At 45.6% G+C, this 17650-nt stretch overlaps 1 long non-coding RNA gene across 1 annotated transcript in view; it reads left to right on the forward strand.

Moving 5' to 3' along the window:
- LOC113912511 overlaps positions 1-16562 on the forward strand; it is a 42745-nt gene extending 26183 nt beyond the window's left edge. The window contains exons 2-4 of the long non-coding RNA XR_003516863.2: positions 5657-5763; positions 8913-8996; positions 14601-16562. This is a non-coding gene — a long non-coding RNA (uncharacterized LOC113912511). The remainder of the gene's footprint in view (positions 1-5656; positions 5764-8912; positions 8997-14600) is intronic.
- Positions 16563-17650: the final 1088 nt, after the last annotated feature.

The raw sequence follows: 17650 nt of genomic DNA on the forward strand, positions 1-17650 counted from the left end.
GACAGAGCAAGCGTGATCTGGGTGAGGGGCAGGGGGAGAAGCAGGCTCTTGGCTGAGAGACCCCAATGTGGGGGTTGATCCTGGGACTACGGGATCATGACCTGAGCCAAAGGTGGATGCTTAACCGACTGAGCCACCCAGGCGCCCTTCTTCCCTTTTTTAGAGTAAAAAATCATTTTGACTTTTTATGACTGAGAACGTTACAACAAATGCATTTGTTATGCTATTCAGCTAAAAAGTACACACAGGAGATTTCAAACTGTGCCCCAGATTTCCTTTTTAACCGAAAAGGTTTTGCAGAAAAAAATTTTAAATCTTAAAATGTTTTTTCCATAGTTTCCAAATAATAGAAATATGTATTCTTTTTTTTTTTTCATTATTAGTTTAACAGGAAACTTTGCTCCAAAGAAAATCGGGGCAGGCTATGCCATGCTGACTTGGGTCATTCTTTTGTAGTTTTGTAATTTCAGATCAATCCATGTTCATGGACTAAACTCTGTGAAGAAATGACCTCATGGGGTATATATAAGTGACCACAGCTCTCTTGGTCAGGCCAGCAGTGGCCTCCACTCAGACTTTACATGGTGTGTTTACATTAGGGCTCTGCATTTGCTTTGGAACCACCTGATCATCAAACCAGACACAAAGAGAGTTGGGGCGAGGGTGACAGGGAAGAGGTGATTGCTTCTCCTTTTTGTTAGCACCAAACACATAAAAAGAAAAAAGAGTAGATTTTCGTCTTCAAGAGGAGTTTAAAAATGTTTTGTTCTTGCACAACAAAGGCACAGAGACAAAAAGCCTCTGACTTTAAAAGCACAAACTTATCTACTTAAAAAAAAAAAAAAAAGAAATGGATGAGACTCAATCTTAAAAAGAAGTCACTGAAACTTTAGTACAATATTCACGTGTTTAGGAGTGACAAGGATCACTGTCCTTTGTGGTTATAGGTTTGCCTTCGAACACTTACCAAAGAACAACATTCTAAAGTTCAAAATCGCTGAGTGAGTTTTAAAAACCAATGATTCGAAGGAAAGCAAAGAGTACATACCAAACAACAGGATCGAGGAGGTCTTAAAAACATGCAACGTACTGAATATGAGATTCTACAATTAGCTGCTTATTGTTCCCTGGAATGAGATGAAATCATTTCCAAAGTAATCACTTGTTTGACTGAGTGGGATTGCACTTCTTTGTTTTAAACCTGGTTTGTGCATGTCTAGACAAGGTCTTCATTTCTTACAAATGAAGCATGCTATTGTCGTATGTTCGATCAAAATTCTTTTTTTTTCCTGACAGCTCCTTTATCTTGTTCCCTTTCTAGTCAAGCTTGTCTATTTCCCCCAAAACATTAAACTGTGACGTATTGCTCTTGTCCCTCCAGACCCTTTAATGAAAGCACCAGCCTCTGGCACTTACCAGCTTGGGATCTTGCTGAAGCCACTTATGACTGCTGAGCCTCAAATTCCTGATCTCTTAGAGCGCCAGGCATGCATTCACTCATTCCTTTAAAGATTATGGAATGTCTACGAGATGTTGGGCATCAGGCACACCAAGATAAATAAGACACACGCTTATAGTATTATTAACTTTTCAGGGCTGATGCTAGAGTGGAGCGAGGCATGTGTGAGTGGCACTAAGTGCCTTAAAGTCTTGCAAGTGCCTCCTACAGTGACTAGAGGTGGAGGTGGTAGTGGTTGGCGCTCTTTGGGGACAAGAGGAGCAGGGAGCATCAGAGAATGTTGATAGAGGACAGCGAATACTCTTTGCGGGAGTCCTTGGCTAGTAATAACAGCGAACAATCAGGTAGCCCTTAGCATGTGTTAGGCGCTGTGCTGGGCACTCGAACACTTCATCTCATCTGAACATACGTCTTTGGTACTTAGTACTATTATCCCTGAATTGTTGAGGACATTGGGGCTGACAGAGATGAAGCTGCTTGCCCGGGGTCACACACTCAAAATGACAACTTCAAGATTCTACCCCAGGCAACAAGAACCCCAGAGCCCTGGCTTTTAACCACCCAACCTCATTGGCTCCCCCTCTCTTCGCTTTGGTATTGCAAACACTCCATCTTTGTCTGCTTCCCTGATGGTGCTGGGGTGAGGGTTGTGGGAGGAGAGGGGGAAATAGGCTACGCAGTGAAGTGGCCAAGCTGAGAGAGTCAGGTTTTACCCATAAGGGGTTACTCAGAACTAAAACTAGAAACATTACGTAAATTCAGTTCCTCATTTTGGTTTGTCCCTTCCAGGTGAAATTTCTTTTCTCATTTGGTTCAAACTGGCAGAAAGAGACATTGGTGATTTTCTCCCCGCTTTAAGACCCAAGATGAAAAGAATTGCAGGTCACGTGATAGAGGCAAATGACTCTCATTCTTGGGAGAGTTGGAGTCCACAGACAGGCAACAAACTTTCAGCTATTGTTTAAATTCAGTCCAAAGGGATTTTCTCATCTAAAGAACTCCCATTGTTTTATTTCAGGGTCAGAATAAATTCCTACTTAGTACTCAGGGAGGTTTTCTGTGAGGGACTTTAAAAAAGCGATATGCAAATATGCCGGGGAGATTAATAGGAAGACACAGATATGAGACACACAAAATGAAATACTATGGCAGATAATATATTTTAGTTTGATTTTCAACAACATTATATAAATGCTCTTAATTAATATTAAAACAACAATTAATGAGAAATAGCCTTGTTGGTTTGATAAATGGAGTAGAGTCTTCTTCAAGGACATTTTTTTTTTCTGATTCCACATGTAATATGCTTTATTGTTGATGATGTGGAAATGAAAGAAAGTATACAAAGAGATGGAAATCACCTCTTTATCTAGAAGCTCTAGAAGCTATCCTTAGGGATGCGCTGTGAACTTTGTGGAGGTCTGTCCTGCTGGCTTACTGGCATTATGGCCTTTTTCTCTGTCTCTTTGTGCACGGGTACATTGTCTGGCACGCAAGAGATGGTCAGTATGTTTGCTATTGTTGTACCTTGAATTATTATATACATTATCGTTTTACAAAATTGGAATCATAAAGTGTATCAGTTTTGTAGCTGGTGGGACTGATAGTATTAAAGAAATATTAAAATAATCTGGGGCGCCTGGCTGGCTCAGTCAGTAGAGCATGCCACTCTTGATCTCAGGGTTGTGAGTTCAAGCCCCACGTTGGGTGTGGAGCCTACTCAAAAAAAAAAAAAAAGAAATTTTTAAAATAATCCAATACATTGTATTATCGGGGTTCTTTGTATTGTAAGAGTCAGAAACTCTCACTCATTTCCTTTGAAGTCTAGGGAAAGGTTCACTTTTTTCCCATGGCCAAATCCAGGGGTTCAAACAAAATTGTCATCACTTTCTTCCTCTCATTTTTCGGCTCAGCTTGTTTCTGTGTCTTTTGTTTGCATATTGGACTTATTCTTTTCCTGCTTCACACAGCCTTTCTCTAAATTGCTGACAAGTGTTGGGTTGACGTTCCCACCGTTCGTAATCCAAAGAGGAGAAAGGCTGTCTTTCCTTCTGAGTCCAACAGGGAGCAGGAGGACTCTGACTGGCCCTGCTTAGGTCACTTGTACATCCTGAGCCAATCACTGGGTCCCTGGGTTTGGTTTGACGGTTGGCCTGTGATCTCTTTCTCTCCTGCTGGCCGCAAGTGGGGCTGTTGGTGGACTTAAAATGAGCATGGTGGCTTCACCACCCTACAGGAGTGCAGGAATGGGGAAAGAGCTTCCGGAAAGAAACAAACCAGCAAAAGAAGAGGGTTGTGTTTATGAGTCTGTTTCTGTTCTTTTGTTTGTTTGTTCTTTTGGTTTGGTCTTGTTTTAGATTCTGCATATAAGTGAAATCACATGGTATTTGTCTTTCTCTGACTTATTTCACTTAGCATATAATACCCTCTATGTCTACCCCTGCTGTTGCAAATGGCAGGATTACGTTCTTTTTTTAATGGCTGAGTAATATTCCATTGTCTATACATACCACGTCTTCTTTATCCATTCATCTATCATTGGACACTTAGGTTGCTCCATACCTTGACTATTGTAATAATGCTGCCAATAAACATAGGGGTGCATATATCTTTCCAAGTTAGTGTTTTCATTTTGTTTCGGTAAATACCCAGTAGTGGCATTACTGGATCATATGGTAATTCTATTTTTAGTTTTTTGAAGAACCTCCATATCGTTCTCCACAGTGGCTGCACAATTTACCTTTTGAGCAACACTGCACGAGGGTTCCCTTTTCTCCGTATCCTCACCAAGACTTGTTATTTCTCATCTTTTTTTATACTGGCCGCTCATTATTTTTTTAAAACAAGAATTTTGGTGTCAGCATAACCAAATATCTGATTTTTTAAGGTCTTACAGTATATAATCACCTAGATCTAAAGCTATTTCCTAGTAATCATACCAGATCTATGCACAGATACGTCCAGATCTCAAAGAATTTTCATGATCTAATTTGTTCTAGGAAGTCATAGGCACTAAGGGGTGAGGCTGACATTGCTCTTTGGGCACATGGGTTAGCTTTTATTCTTTATGATCTTTCAGATGTTTCAAATAAATTACTTCATAATCCTTTACAGTCAGAACTGGCCCAAGTTAGGTCTGTTTGGTTTATCCTTATCATCTGTGCTTTTTTCTGAAATCTTTTCATCCATGTGTAGGGTTCCTTCCTCCATATTCTTTTTTCCCCCCTAACAATTGTTCTATCTTCTTCATTGTCCCAGGGTCCTGCATCAAGAAGCCCTGATTTGATAAATTACTGTATGAAATCCAGGATCCAGAGTTGAAAGCGGCACAGGATTAGTGCTGGAGAAACTCCCACGCACGCCTTCCACCTGTGCTCTTTCCTCTCTGCTCTGATGCTTCTCAACCTGTTGCTGTGCTTTGTTCAGGCTTGACTTTCAAGAGCTTCACTGATAACATGAATATGCTTTTCATTTTTTTTTTTTTTTTTGGTAGTACGTACCTTCCTCCTCACCCTCCAGCCCAGACCCTTGAAAATAGGGGTTTGCTGAAGAGATGCCTTTCACAGCAAACCACTTAGGTGACCCTTTTTCTTACCATCTCAAGAGTTGACCTGGTCTCAGCATGTTGTAGGAACAGGTAATAAACTCACAGTACGGGGCGCCTGGGTGACTCAGTTGGTTAAGAATCTGCCTTCGGCTCAGGTCATGATTCCAGGGTCCTGGGATGGAGCCCCGCATTGAGCTCCTTGCTCAGTGGGGAGCCTGCTTCTCCCTCTGCCTGCAGCTCCTCCAGCTTGTGCTCTCTCTCTCTCTCTCTCAATATCTCTCTTTCTCTGACAAATAAAGAAATAAAATCTTAAAAAAAATAAACGCGGGCGCCTGGGTGGCTCCGTTGGTTAAGCGACTGCCTTCGGCTCAGGTCATGATCCTGGAGTCCTGGGATCGAGTCCCGCATCGGGCTCCCTGCTCAGCAGGGAGTCTGCTTCTCCCTCTGACCCTCTCCCCTCTCATGGTCTCTCTCTATCTCATTCTCTCTCTCAAATAAATAGATAATAAAAAATCTTAAAAAAAATAAACTCACAGTACTGTAGTTTCTTGCTCTTTAGAGAGAGTTATGCCATGGCTCTCTCCATAGTTCTTCTATGTTCTTGGGATTCTCGATGCCTTAGTGAATCATTTCTTTTTTTCTTTCATTAGGTACTGCCCAGGCTTTTCCAGGATAATGTTCAGCGCGTCCTATGTCTACGTCAGGAAGATCCCATTTCCGAAGCCCATGAGGTTTCTGTTAGGCTGCCACCCATCAGGTGATTCATTTGTTGCAACGTCAGGCACAGGCTAGCCACAGAGAGAGATGGAATAGTTTGTAGCTACATAGAACTATCTAGATAGTAACTCATGGTCTCTCTGGCCCAGACAATTTAACAGCGATTTATCATGTTACCTGTTGTGGAAAAGAGGAAGCAGAATGGAAGTTTTCCTTGTGGATGAATGAAGTTTGGCCATTTAAGTTGTGTAACGATTACAGAACATTGATTTGGGCGCCTCTTCTATAGCTACTAAAGTAGAGGGGAAAATGTTTCTGGTGTTCTATGTCCTGCCCCTGCAGGGATCCTGACGTCTACATGTCTGCTCAAACTGTGGTTACTGCTTCTTCCTTTAACTCTGTCTCTTCTTAAAATGTAAGCAAGTTGGAGTCTCTGTCTATAAATAACTTAGGTAGAAAGCATGAATAGAGAGGCCCAATATTACTTAAGGGTAAGAGAAACGTTAACTACTCAGAGAAATAACTGTTCAAATAGAGGAAGAGAAAGGAGTTTGTTTTGTTGCAGTTAGTAGAAAATACTTTTTGAATCATCCCTAAGGAGAGCAGTGGGGATTCATGTGGAAAACCTTCCCTTTGCTCCTGTATCGGTTATGTGTGGCCGTGTAACAAGCTGTTCCCAGACGTGATGGTGTCTAACAACAATCATCACTGTTTCCAAGGGGCAGGAGTTCAGGAAGGCTCAGCTGGGCTGACTGCCTCGGGGTCGACCAAATGGCTGTCATCAGACAGTACCTGGAGCTGGGACACTGGAAGCCTGACGAGCTGGGGCCTATACTGATATCCTTATTTCTCTACATCCAGTCTCAGAGCTTCATCTCTGGTCTTGCCAGGCAGGCTGGCTTGGCTTTCTTCACAGAATGGTGGCTTCCAGGTGATAGAACTTACCACACAGAGACTTAGGGCTTCAGTGTGAACACTGCAGAGAACCCCAGTGAAAATACATCCTGGCTTTGATGACACAGACTTAGAAGTCCCATAGTACCATTTCTATCAAGCTCTGTTGGCCAGCCAGGCACTAAGGTTGGGCTGGGTTCAAGGGGAGTTGTCAATGATAGGAGTAGCAAACGATTTGCAGACATATTTTAAAAGTACCATACCTCTCTAAGACAATGTTAATATATCCTTTGGATTTGAATCTAAATGCATGCTTTTTTATTATCCTGATTGATCGATTGGTTTAAAGAGTAAAAAAAGACATATATATGTCTTAAAAAAAAGACATATATATACATGTCTATATATAAAAGACATATATATGTCTATATAAAAAAAGACATATATGTTCCACAGGAGATCAGCATATTCTGTAACATATCATGAATAATATGGAGCCTTTGTGCACATCAGATTGGCCCAATTCATGCCAAGCATTCTACAGACAGTTAATAAAAAGTAACAGAATGAATGAATGAATATATAATGAATTAGTTCACATATCTGTCATCAATCAAAAGAGCTCTTAAGCCAAATAGATTTGAAGCCAACAGAGTGAATTATAACTTGGCATCTTGGGCGAGGAAATATGTTTCTAAAATATAATTAGTTTAGCATTTGTTTTGCTTTGTTTCATTCTATTTGTACATATAATTTCGTTAAAATGCAGTTACATATATTCAAATAACTGCCTGATTGGGTGACAGGAGACAGAGGTAGAGAACATTTTTTGAAGAGCATTAGGAGGTTCTGGGTCAAGCATCTGAACATGTGCAGGCTGCAGGGTACCCCATGCCCTTCAGCTGCGGATGGAAGGAACACAGGAATTCTCTCAAAAGGCTGGAAGGTAGTTGCCGCGGGGCTCTTAGCGCTTACCCGGGGGCGCTTCCTAACTCTGCAAAATCAATGCCAGGGAAGAGGACTACACTGTTTCTAAAATTCCACATACGTCAAATCATCATAATTTCACTATTCATACAGTTAGAAGGACTTTTACTTCAGGTCCCATTTTAGACCTGAGTGTCCTGGGTCCTTTTCTACTTCCAGATTAGCTCTGGGTGTGTCCCCCTGAACACTCAGAGATAGGCCTATGCCGGGGTCCTGTGCCCCCCAACCTTGGGCCAGGGCCCCTGACAATGGCTATTTACCACCCTATGCCCCCTCTAATGGCCCAGCGTTGTCCTCTGGGTGGGGAGAGGGGAGGGTGGCGTGGCTCTTCCCATCTCTGGCCCTGGGCTGGATATTCCCGTAACAATAGTGTGTATATAGGTATTTTGGACCTGAGCATGTTTGCCTTTTAGGAAGTTCTATGTGGTACAGAGGGGAGAAGGATTCAGGATGGGGAAGAGAGGGCTAAGAGCAACACCAGCTACGGGGCAGCTGCAACAGTCCAGGTGGCAGGTGACATGGGCATGCGTTAGGGCAGTGGTGATGCAGTGAACATTGGCAAACACCGAGAGAGGTTTCCAGAAGCATTGTGCAGGTGTCCCAGCCGCTTGGAGTTGAAGGGCAATATTGGGCTGGGAGCACAGTGTGGTTGAGCCTGTCTGACCACATAGATGACCAGTGTGACTTCTGAAAGGAACAGGAAGGAAGGAGCTTTGGCTGCGGCAGGAAGATAACAAGGGGATGAGGGAAAGGGGTTCTTGGTTATGGTTTAGTGGAGTGTGAACACCAAGCCTCTGTTACTGGCAGAGAAGAAATATGGGGTAGCAGAGGGCATTCACTTCATGCAAAGAACTTCCTTTTCTCTGGGCCTGCACAGATTGTTTCCTTAACCGTTACAATGTGCAGAACAAGATTTAAGAGGGTTTTACCTTTCAAAATCCAGACATTTTTTTTCTTTCTCTTTCTTTCTTTCTTTCTTTCTATTTATTTATTTAAGTTCAGTTAGCCAACTGATAGTACATCATTAGTTTCAGGTGTCACGTTCAATAAATTATCAGGTGCTTTTTTTTTAAGATTTTATTTTATTTATTTGAGAGAGAGAGAGAGAGCACATGCAGGGATGGGAGGGGTGGAGGGAGAGGGAGAGGGAGAAGCAGATGCCCCGCTGAGCAGGGAGAGCAGGGACCTCTGACGCGGGGCTCGATCCCAGGATCCTGAGACCATGCCCTGAGCCCAAGGCAGATGCTTAACCAACTGAACCACCCAGGCGCCATGTCATTTTTTTTTTTTTTTTCATTTTAAATAAAGACTCCAGTCAAAGGAACAAATGGGCAAGAGAACCAAGGAGAGATTTCTCATGGTGGACCACACCTGTCCTCGGCCTGGAAAAATGTGAGTGACTAAGGCCTGGTGTTTTTGGAAACTGCATTAGCTTCATTGATAGGGGATTTCCTGAAGGTGCCTCTTACCGAGGGGCTCTTCCCTCTAAAATTCCAGGGGGCAGTTGAGTGTGAGAAGGGGTAATTTGGTGGCCGCAGAGATTGCGTGGGGGTGTCTCTGGCTCGCACATCTCTGGCGGAGCTCACGAACCCTGAGTGATGGCTGTGTCTGCACACTCATATCAGAAAGAAGTGAACTGCCCACGGAATGCCAGGAGAACCTGTACCGAGAAAAAGTGAGGCTCGAACTGTCAAAATGCATTCATCTTTCAGGACGAGGTCACTCTTTGACTTTTCAGTTCCATGGAGATTTATTTTATCCTTTGTTTTGGTAGGTCCTGTCTTCTTGCCTGGGGTCCTTTGGCAGAGAGGCAGGGACTTGGCTGGGAGGGGCTGCTGGTGGCAATGGAACTTGACACTGGAGTTGGGGGTGGTGGGAGAGGGAGGCTGTAGCCGGAGACTAAGGACTGTTCTCCTCGGGGCCAGGCCTGGGAAGGTGTGTTGGAAAGTTCCAGAAGCTGGAGAGGCACAGGCCTGGGGCACAGGAGCAGGGCCAAGCCTGGCTATACGGGGCGGGGTTTTTGGTGCTGGCAGATACCTGCCCCCAGGGAGCAGTTGCCCCAGGTTTCACAAAAGAGAAGTGAGAACCCCTGTCGGTGTCCTTCTTTCCATCAGAGACATCAGCATCTTAGAGCACTTGCCCTTATGTGCTGCAAGGTGCAGGCCTACTTGTCAGTCTTTATCAGGGGAACAACTTGTCCCCTGGGATTACTGAGTGATGGGGCGTCCGTGACTGATTCCAGGCAGTCCTGGGGCGAGAGGCTGCTCACCCGGCACGAAGCCCCAGATGCCCTGAGGACAGGCTGTGGGGCTGGGTTAGCTGCTGAGTGGCGAGGGGGCTCCAGTGTCTCCACTGGAACACAATGCCTGACTCGCACGAGTAAAATGATACCAGAGCGGGTGGCTTAGAACGCGCACAGAGTGTCATTAGCGCAAGGTGATGCAGGGCATTTGGTTTCACCTAACAGGGGTGATGCATGATCCTGCGGCTGTTGTTTAGCCAGGCGTGAGATGAAGCTTTTGTGGGGTGGGCCTCACGCAGGATGGGCCTTCCTTTCGGCAAAGGCCCGAGTGACATCTGTCTTTTAATGAAAAGCAGTGACATTCTGAATTAGAGGAATGACTGCCCACATTGGAGTCTAGCAAGAGCTAGTGTAGTTCTATTGTACTGTGGGGAAGTTGTACTAGCCCAGAGGTTAGTGTGTTTATGAATGTCTGGAGCGTGAACCAAGCACAGCATCTGGGCCTGGTTCTGGGGACACCAAGAGAGGTTGCTCTCAGGAGCCCTAAGCCCGGATGGAAGGTAGACAGGAAACCAAATCATTTCAGCGAGGCTGAATACATGGCCATCAGAGACAGGTGTGAAAAGATATGGAAGTTGGCACAGAGGAAGGAATCATCAGCTTCTACAGGAGGGTACAGGAGTCCGGGCCCGGGAAATCTCAGAAGACACGAGTGCTGAGTTGGGGCTCCAAGAGGAGAAGGCCAAGTGGACAGAAGGGCATAGAAGTACAGGAAGAAGACAAGGCATATATAAAGGCATGGCCGTATAGAATAACACGTTTCCTGAAGTTGCAAGTGGTTCTTTATGACTGGCTGGAGAGGGTAAGGTGGGAGCAGCAAGACCCAGAGAGTTGGCCAGGGGCCTGGTCATGGAGGACCTTTGCAACCACGCTAAGAAGACTTGATGTCATCCGGTGAATGAAACAACGTCTGAAGGGCTTCAGGCTGAGGAATAACATAGTGATAGCTGAGTGTCGGCCAGAGAAAGTTACTCTGCCAAAACATGTTGGGTGGATTGGGAAGGGGCAAGACTGGCAAGATTTGTGAGGTCGGTTTTAAGAGGTCATTGCAATGGAGGGAGTCTTAGTGACGAAGGTTGGGATTAAGGCACCGATCATGGGGATGGTTCAAGGGCACGTTTATGATGCACAGGGGGTGGACGTAATAAGGTCTCTTGGTCGGCTACGGAATACAAGGGAGAGAGGAGACAATGATGGCTCTAGAATTCTAAATTGGGTGACCAGGTGCTACATGGTGCTCATGAGAAGGGTAAGGTATATAGAAGCTTTGTGTTTTTGGTGGAGGTGGTTGGGTGTGGGGCGGGGGAGGAGAGAAAGGTAGAGGTAATGAGTTCAGTAGACCATAGTGTTAGACATGGTGCATTTGAGGTGTTTTTGAGATGTTCAGGTGGAGATGTTCAGTTACCTGTCGTTAGCAAGTGACCATATGCAAATCCAGCTACACAGTCAGCAAACAGACACATTGTCCATACCCCTGTCCCCTTCCGAAGCCCTGTGATTTGTCTAGGAAACAAGAGTGGAGCATGTGATTTAGACCTAATGTGAATTGCTTTTTCCTGTTCATAAAACAGTAATTGGCTTGGGGTGAGCACTTGATTCAATTCATGTCAATGAGAAGCAATCAAAAGCAATGAGATTTATGCTGGGAATCCTGGGAGAGATTCTAATGGAAGGATTTGCCAGGGCTGTAGCTTCAGTAGGCATCTTTAGACCCCCACATGACGAGCATTGTTGATAATGGAGAATATGTGAAGGGGCAAGGGAGAGAGGAGTGAGGAAAGAGAAAGGAAAGGTTAAGAAAGAAAACACGGTGTAAGTGGCATTGTTTGAGCCCTGATCAAGCCCGGTCTGGACTTCTCACTTTTGGAGCCAATACATTTATTTTTATTTTTCTTAAGTCAATCAAAGCCAAGCTTTCTGCCACTTACACCAAACGGGTCCTCACCCATCTGAAGGCCTCTGGAATTTTCTGTAAGTGCAGAACTGGTGAGCAGGAGTTAAAGGAAGGCATGCTAAAAATGCACTCGGCAAAAGAAAAGTAAGTCTAGTAGAGATGGAGATGCTGTGTTGACCACCATCAGTTACAAGACGAAGCCCCTCAGGACACTGAGAGAGAGCTCCAGACTGCCCTTACTCCCCTGGGCTCTGCGAGCTGACTCTGGAGCAGTAGTTCTCAAAGTATGAACCCCAGACCAACAGCAGCCGCATTGCTTGGCAATCGGTTAGAAATCAAAATTCTTGGATTTCTCCAGGCCTGCTGAATCTGAAACTGGGGATCATGGAGCCACAAGTCTGTATCTTAATAACCCTTCAAGGGATTGTGATACACAGCAAAGTTTGAGGACCTCTGCCCCTAGACTGTGTCTAACTATTGTCAAGCTCCACGCATCGCTGGAGGGCCATATAGGGTGCATGTGGAACTGGGTGGATCTTGGTGTCAAGGGAGACTTGAGATGTGACTTACCCGCTGAAATGGCACATTCCAAATCTTAACTCTAAACACCTGGTTCACAGGCTCACTGCAACACCAGGATTTTGTGAGATAAGTTGAGACACAGGGCTGGGTTTTTCTGGACCAAAGTGCAGGGATTTGTGAGTTCAGATTTCTTTTCTGGAGATTGTAATAGTCGATTAGATCTCCTTAGATGCCTAATGAAGTGCGACACATTGGGACAAAGTGTGATAAATAAGGCAGCATCACAGGGTGCCTGGGTGGCTCAGCCAGTTGAGCATCTGCCTTCGGCTCAGGTCATGATCTCAGGGTCCTGGGATTGAGCCCTGCGCTGGGCTCCCTGCTCAGCAGGGGTCTGCTTCTCCCTCTCCCCTCCCCCTGCTTGTGGGCTCTCTCTCTCAGATAAATAAGTAAGTAAGTAAGTAAGTAAGTAAGTAAATAAATGAGGCAGCATCACACGTCTCCAAGTAAAATGGAGTGTATGAACGTGGATATCTTCTACAGAAGATAGGAAATGAAACTCTTCAATGGCCAGTCCTCATTTCTACCTAGGGCTTACCCAGAGCTGGGAGCTGGGAAGGGGTCTGAATGATAGGGGACCCTTAGTATTGCATGGGGCACGTTTTGGAGATGGAGAAATCCAGCACTCTTCATTAAGACGGAAAGGAAGGTGAGCTTTAAGAGGGGCTAGACTGTTTTATTCAGAAGTGGGAGGTCTGTACTTGCCTGGCCTGGATGCTTTTGCCTTTCTTCTCCAAGAAGAGCAAATGTGAATGTAATGGGAAAATGTGGGCTTGGAGGTGATGGAGCCCGAGTTGGAATCTTAGGGCTCTCTCTTAGTTGCTGTGTGACCTCAGGTATGGAACCCAAACTGTCTGAGCCTTACTTTCCTGTTGAGAAAATGGAGGTTAATAATCTTTCGTGGTTGTCATGAGGGGTTGAAGGACTATTAGAAGGACTTGGCACAGATGACATTCCCTTCCTCTAATCCCCTCTCCTGAGCTCCTGTAGTGTCATCTGTCCCCCTGTACCTAGTGTCCTAATATAGCTCTCCTGGGTCTCAAGTGCCAGATCTGTCCTCTGCCAAGTTCCTAAGTCTCCAGAATTATTCTCTCCTCTTCCAAAACTAACTTCCCTTTTCAAAGGTAGCTAGGTTTGCCATTGTCATCATCATACAGAGATTGATGTTCCAGGTGAACTTGACTCGCCGAAGCCTCCCAGGTGGCAATTCGCTTTCCCAGCCCCCGCCAGGAGCAGATCCAGTCACAAGACTCTCCAGTTGGCGGGTGCAAGGAGATGGTTGGGGCTGGCAGGTGCTTCGGGGACCCCTTCTTGTTTGTGCATTCTTTCCTGCCTTCATTCACTCATGCAATGAACATGTGGCGAGTCCCAGAGATGCTAACCAGGAACTGTGCTAGCTCTAAGGGATAGAACGTTCAATCAGACAGTTCTGGAATTCAAGAAGCTCAGACTCAGAGAGCAGACAGACACCTAAGCAGACAAACTCCTGAAGGACATGAGGCCTCCAGGAAGGCTTGAATCTTAACAGATTAATAAGCAGGAGGCAGGAGAGGGTCTGTGAGGTCAAGGGGTTGGCATTACCCATGCCAGAGATCAGTCACCCTTAGGCACGGGAGAACCCCGGGCAGTTCCAAACCCCTGCTGGTTTGGAACGGTTTGTGAAGATGTCTGAGAACGAAGTTGAGAGGGAAGCAGAGGCCGACTAATTTTATCCAAGGGATGGGGAGCCCCTTAAAGTGTTCACATAGGACAGGGAGTGGCTGATGAGCTTTCACTCCATTTCTAGCTACAATTTCTTGAGTGCTCACTCCCTGCCAGGCACTGTATGAAGGACTGTATGCTAGCTGACTGATTTGGTGTGGATTTCTTTGGCGCTGAGTGCAGGCTGGACTCGGGCAGGGGAGGGTTGCAGGTCGGGGGGACCAGTCAGAAGCCGTTCAGATGGGATGTGGTGGGGGGGAAGGGGGTGGGGTGGGGGGGTTGGCTGTGAGGAGACCGTGCCACAAACATAGTCTGAGAAGGCAGGTGGGCCGCAGGCTAGGAGTCCCTGCCCCACAGGAGCTGGGGGGCAAAGTGTAGTTGAACCCTGGACCCGGAATCTGGAGATCCTATATGTGCCCCAGGCGTGGCCTCTCTACTACCAGATATTGTCTCGCTCTTTCCTGGTAGGAAGCCTCTCCCCTTCGCACACATCTTCGTCCCATTCGCCAATCTTTTTCAGGGAGGAAAGGCCTCGGCGACCATGGCTTCTCTCCATTCTGTGCACCGACAGCCTGACCACTGGTAGAAGCGGCCACGCTGCGGACAGAGCCGCTGAGGATCCGAGCATCCGAGCATCCATCAAGTGAGGTCCGGATGCCCTCAGAGGCGGTGAATTTCGGTTGTGCCGCTTTTGTACGACGACGCAGGCCCCAGCGCCGTCTCCTCTCCCGCACGGCTGTGGGCCGCGATGAACCCGCGCAGCAGAAGCGCGGGCCTCAGTTCCACGGACGCTGCCGGGACGCCAGCGTACAGCAGGGGGCAGCATTGAGACATCAACGAGGGGATGCTCCCGGCGCCGTGAGGCGCCGCAGCAGGATCCAAGCTCCTCTGAGGCGCTAACCTTTCAAGCAATTCCCCGGGGAGCCCTTCCTGCCCTGTGAGAGCTGCCCGAAAATGAGCAGGTTATAAGAATGAAATATTAAGCAGTACCCTTCTGCAGAGGGAGTTGTCATTTAGCGTATTATCAGTGGATGACACATTCTTCCAGCTTAAAGGTGGTTTGGTTAAGTGCAGGAGCCGGGTGAAGGCGTTTGCCATGGTACCCACTCCAGAACACCCAGCATGTGTGTGGGTGCCGCTAGCAGCGGGGGGAGGGCACCTGAAAGCTGAAGGCTGGAAGCCGACAGGGACTGAGGACCCCGGGGCCTGTGCAGGAGAGAAGGGGTGCATCTGCTTTAAGGATGCTGAGACGGCAGGCACATTTCCAGCTGTGATCAGGATGAAGGAGGCATAGCCTCACAGCGCGATGAAGGAAGCTGGTGAGGCAGAAGGGGACAGGAGGCAGGCAGGCTGCTCTTCCCAGGGGCGACAGGTGTCTCCTTCCATATTGATTCTGTTGATCAGTGGGGAGAAATGTTTAGCATTTTCTTTGTTCTTCATCATCTCCATTGACCTGCCCTTTCTCTGCATGCTTCTCAGTTGAGCTGCGGCAGACACGTGGGCATACGCTCGGGGTTGAAAATGGCCCTGAATCCCTTCCTGACTGGCCAGAAGGGTGGGACCCTTTTTTTCCTCCCATTTTCTGTGTTTTCCTACTGTGGATGCTAAGGCAATGTTCCAGAATCTGAACTGGCCCTCAGCAGAGTTCTTGCAGAAAAACATGTTGAGATATGTCTCCACCATGGTCCACAAGCTGTCAGCATTAAATCAGTTTAAAGGGGCACATTTGTAAGAACTCAGAAGAGAAGAATAAGCCCAGTTGGATGAACTGGGTAAAACTCTGTGAGGTCCTCTTCCTTTAGCCCAATGAAATAATAATTATATCCTTGGGCAAAGGCTCCTTGCTGCTACAACAAACTGGAATCTTTGCTGTTCCCCAGTGTGCTTTATTCTCTACAGATACTACTGATGTTTTCTTCTGGATAATTACCCTCAAATCCCCAATTTTACCCATACTCATGGTCCTTGTTGTAAATGAGAGCCCTCTTGTTTGATAATCATGAGGACCAAAACAAGCCGGCTGCTAAGTGATTTGGACCTGGAGCCAAGTATTTCCTCTGTCCTTTTAAGAAGTGGTATTTTTGGTTGGTCGAATCAAATTCCTCCCCCGTATAGGCAAAGGCAATGTTTGTAACTTACCTAAGAACCCAAAGCATATTTAGGAATATGCACCTTAATTTTTTTCTTTGAATTAATATCTTGAAAAGTCTGCCTGTTGTGTCAAAATGTGTTAGCAGTGAGTCATGAGAGCGGTGGGACGACCGGTGACTCAGGCGCCTCTCTCCTTGTCACCAAGGGAACTGGAGTTTGCGATCACAGGAAACTGCGTTTAAAGCCCAGCTTGGCCTTTACTTCTTTCATTCTTTTCACCTATTTGAGTTCATCTCAGCTCCTGTTTTCTCAAAGGTAAAATGAGGAATAATAATAGCTGTCTCGGGGCATCTGGGCAACTCAGTCAGTTAAGCATCTGCCTTCAGCTCAGGTCATGATCTCAGGGTCCTGGGATGGAGCCCTCCATTGGGCTCCCTGCTTAGTGGGGAGTTTGCTTCACCCTCTGCCTCTCCCCCTGCTTGTGCGCTCTCTCTCAAATAAATAAATAAATAAATAAATAAATCTTAAAAAAATAACAGTTGTTTCATCATGTATATAAAGTACAATAATGTAAAATGCCTGCAACGTAGTAGGTCCTCCATATTATTAGCAACCCTTTTTCCTTCATTTCCTTCTTTCCTTCAGTCCAATAACCTTGTCCAAAGGAGCACAGATGAACATTGAGACAAGGGGAGCCTTATCTTCTAACCTCAGTTATATATAAACTCACTTAAGTGAAATCACAGCATTAAGAAATGACATATATATATACACATATTTCTATATTTTATTCATATATTTATCTATATGTTCAATACTGGTCAACTAGCCAGTATTTGAGGCGCACACACGTGCACGCGTGCGCATGTATTTATACGCATAGACCTATAGGCCAGCAGCTCTCCTTTTCTCTTGAAGATATAGTTGACCCTTGAGCAACATGGGGGTTGCAGGCATCTCCTGCCCACCCCCTTTGTGGAGTTGGAAATCTGCATATAACTTTCAACTCTCCAAAAACCTAACTACTAATAGCCTACAGCTGGCTGGAAGCCTTACTCATAAACAGTCAATTAATACATATTTTGTGTATGTCTTATATGCTGTATTCTTATAATAAAGTAAGCTAGCAAAAGAATATTAAGAAAATACATGAGGAAGAGAAATACATAAGGAAGAGAAATCACTGTAGTATATTTACTGAAAAAAAATCTGCATATAAGTGGACCCATGCAGTTCAAACCATTTTGTTCAATGGTTGACTGTACATAAAAAAAGGTATTAGAAGAGCACTACCCAATCCCACAAAACTCTTTTATGGAGCCCAAGTTACCAAGAATACTTCATTTATTCACTTATTTTAATTAGTTACCTTTGTGCAGAATATCAGGAATGGATGAGGCTTGGCTCATCTCATTCCACACCCCACTGGATAATTTTGGATACATTTGATATGTTTGATGCTTGCTTCCCTCCACAGTA

This window comes from Zalophus californianus, chromosome 4, assembly GCF_009762305.2.
Source record: "Zalophus californianus isolate mZalCal1 chromosome 4, mZalCal1.pri.v2, whole genome shotgun sequence".
In the NCBI taxonomy this organism is placed as follows: Eukaryota; Metazoa; Chordata; class Mammalia; order Carnivora; family Otariidae; genus Zalophus; species Zalophus californianus.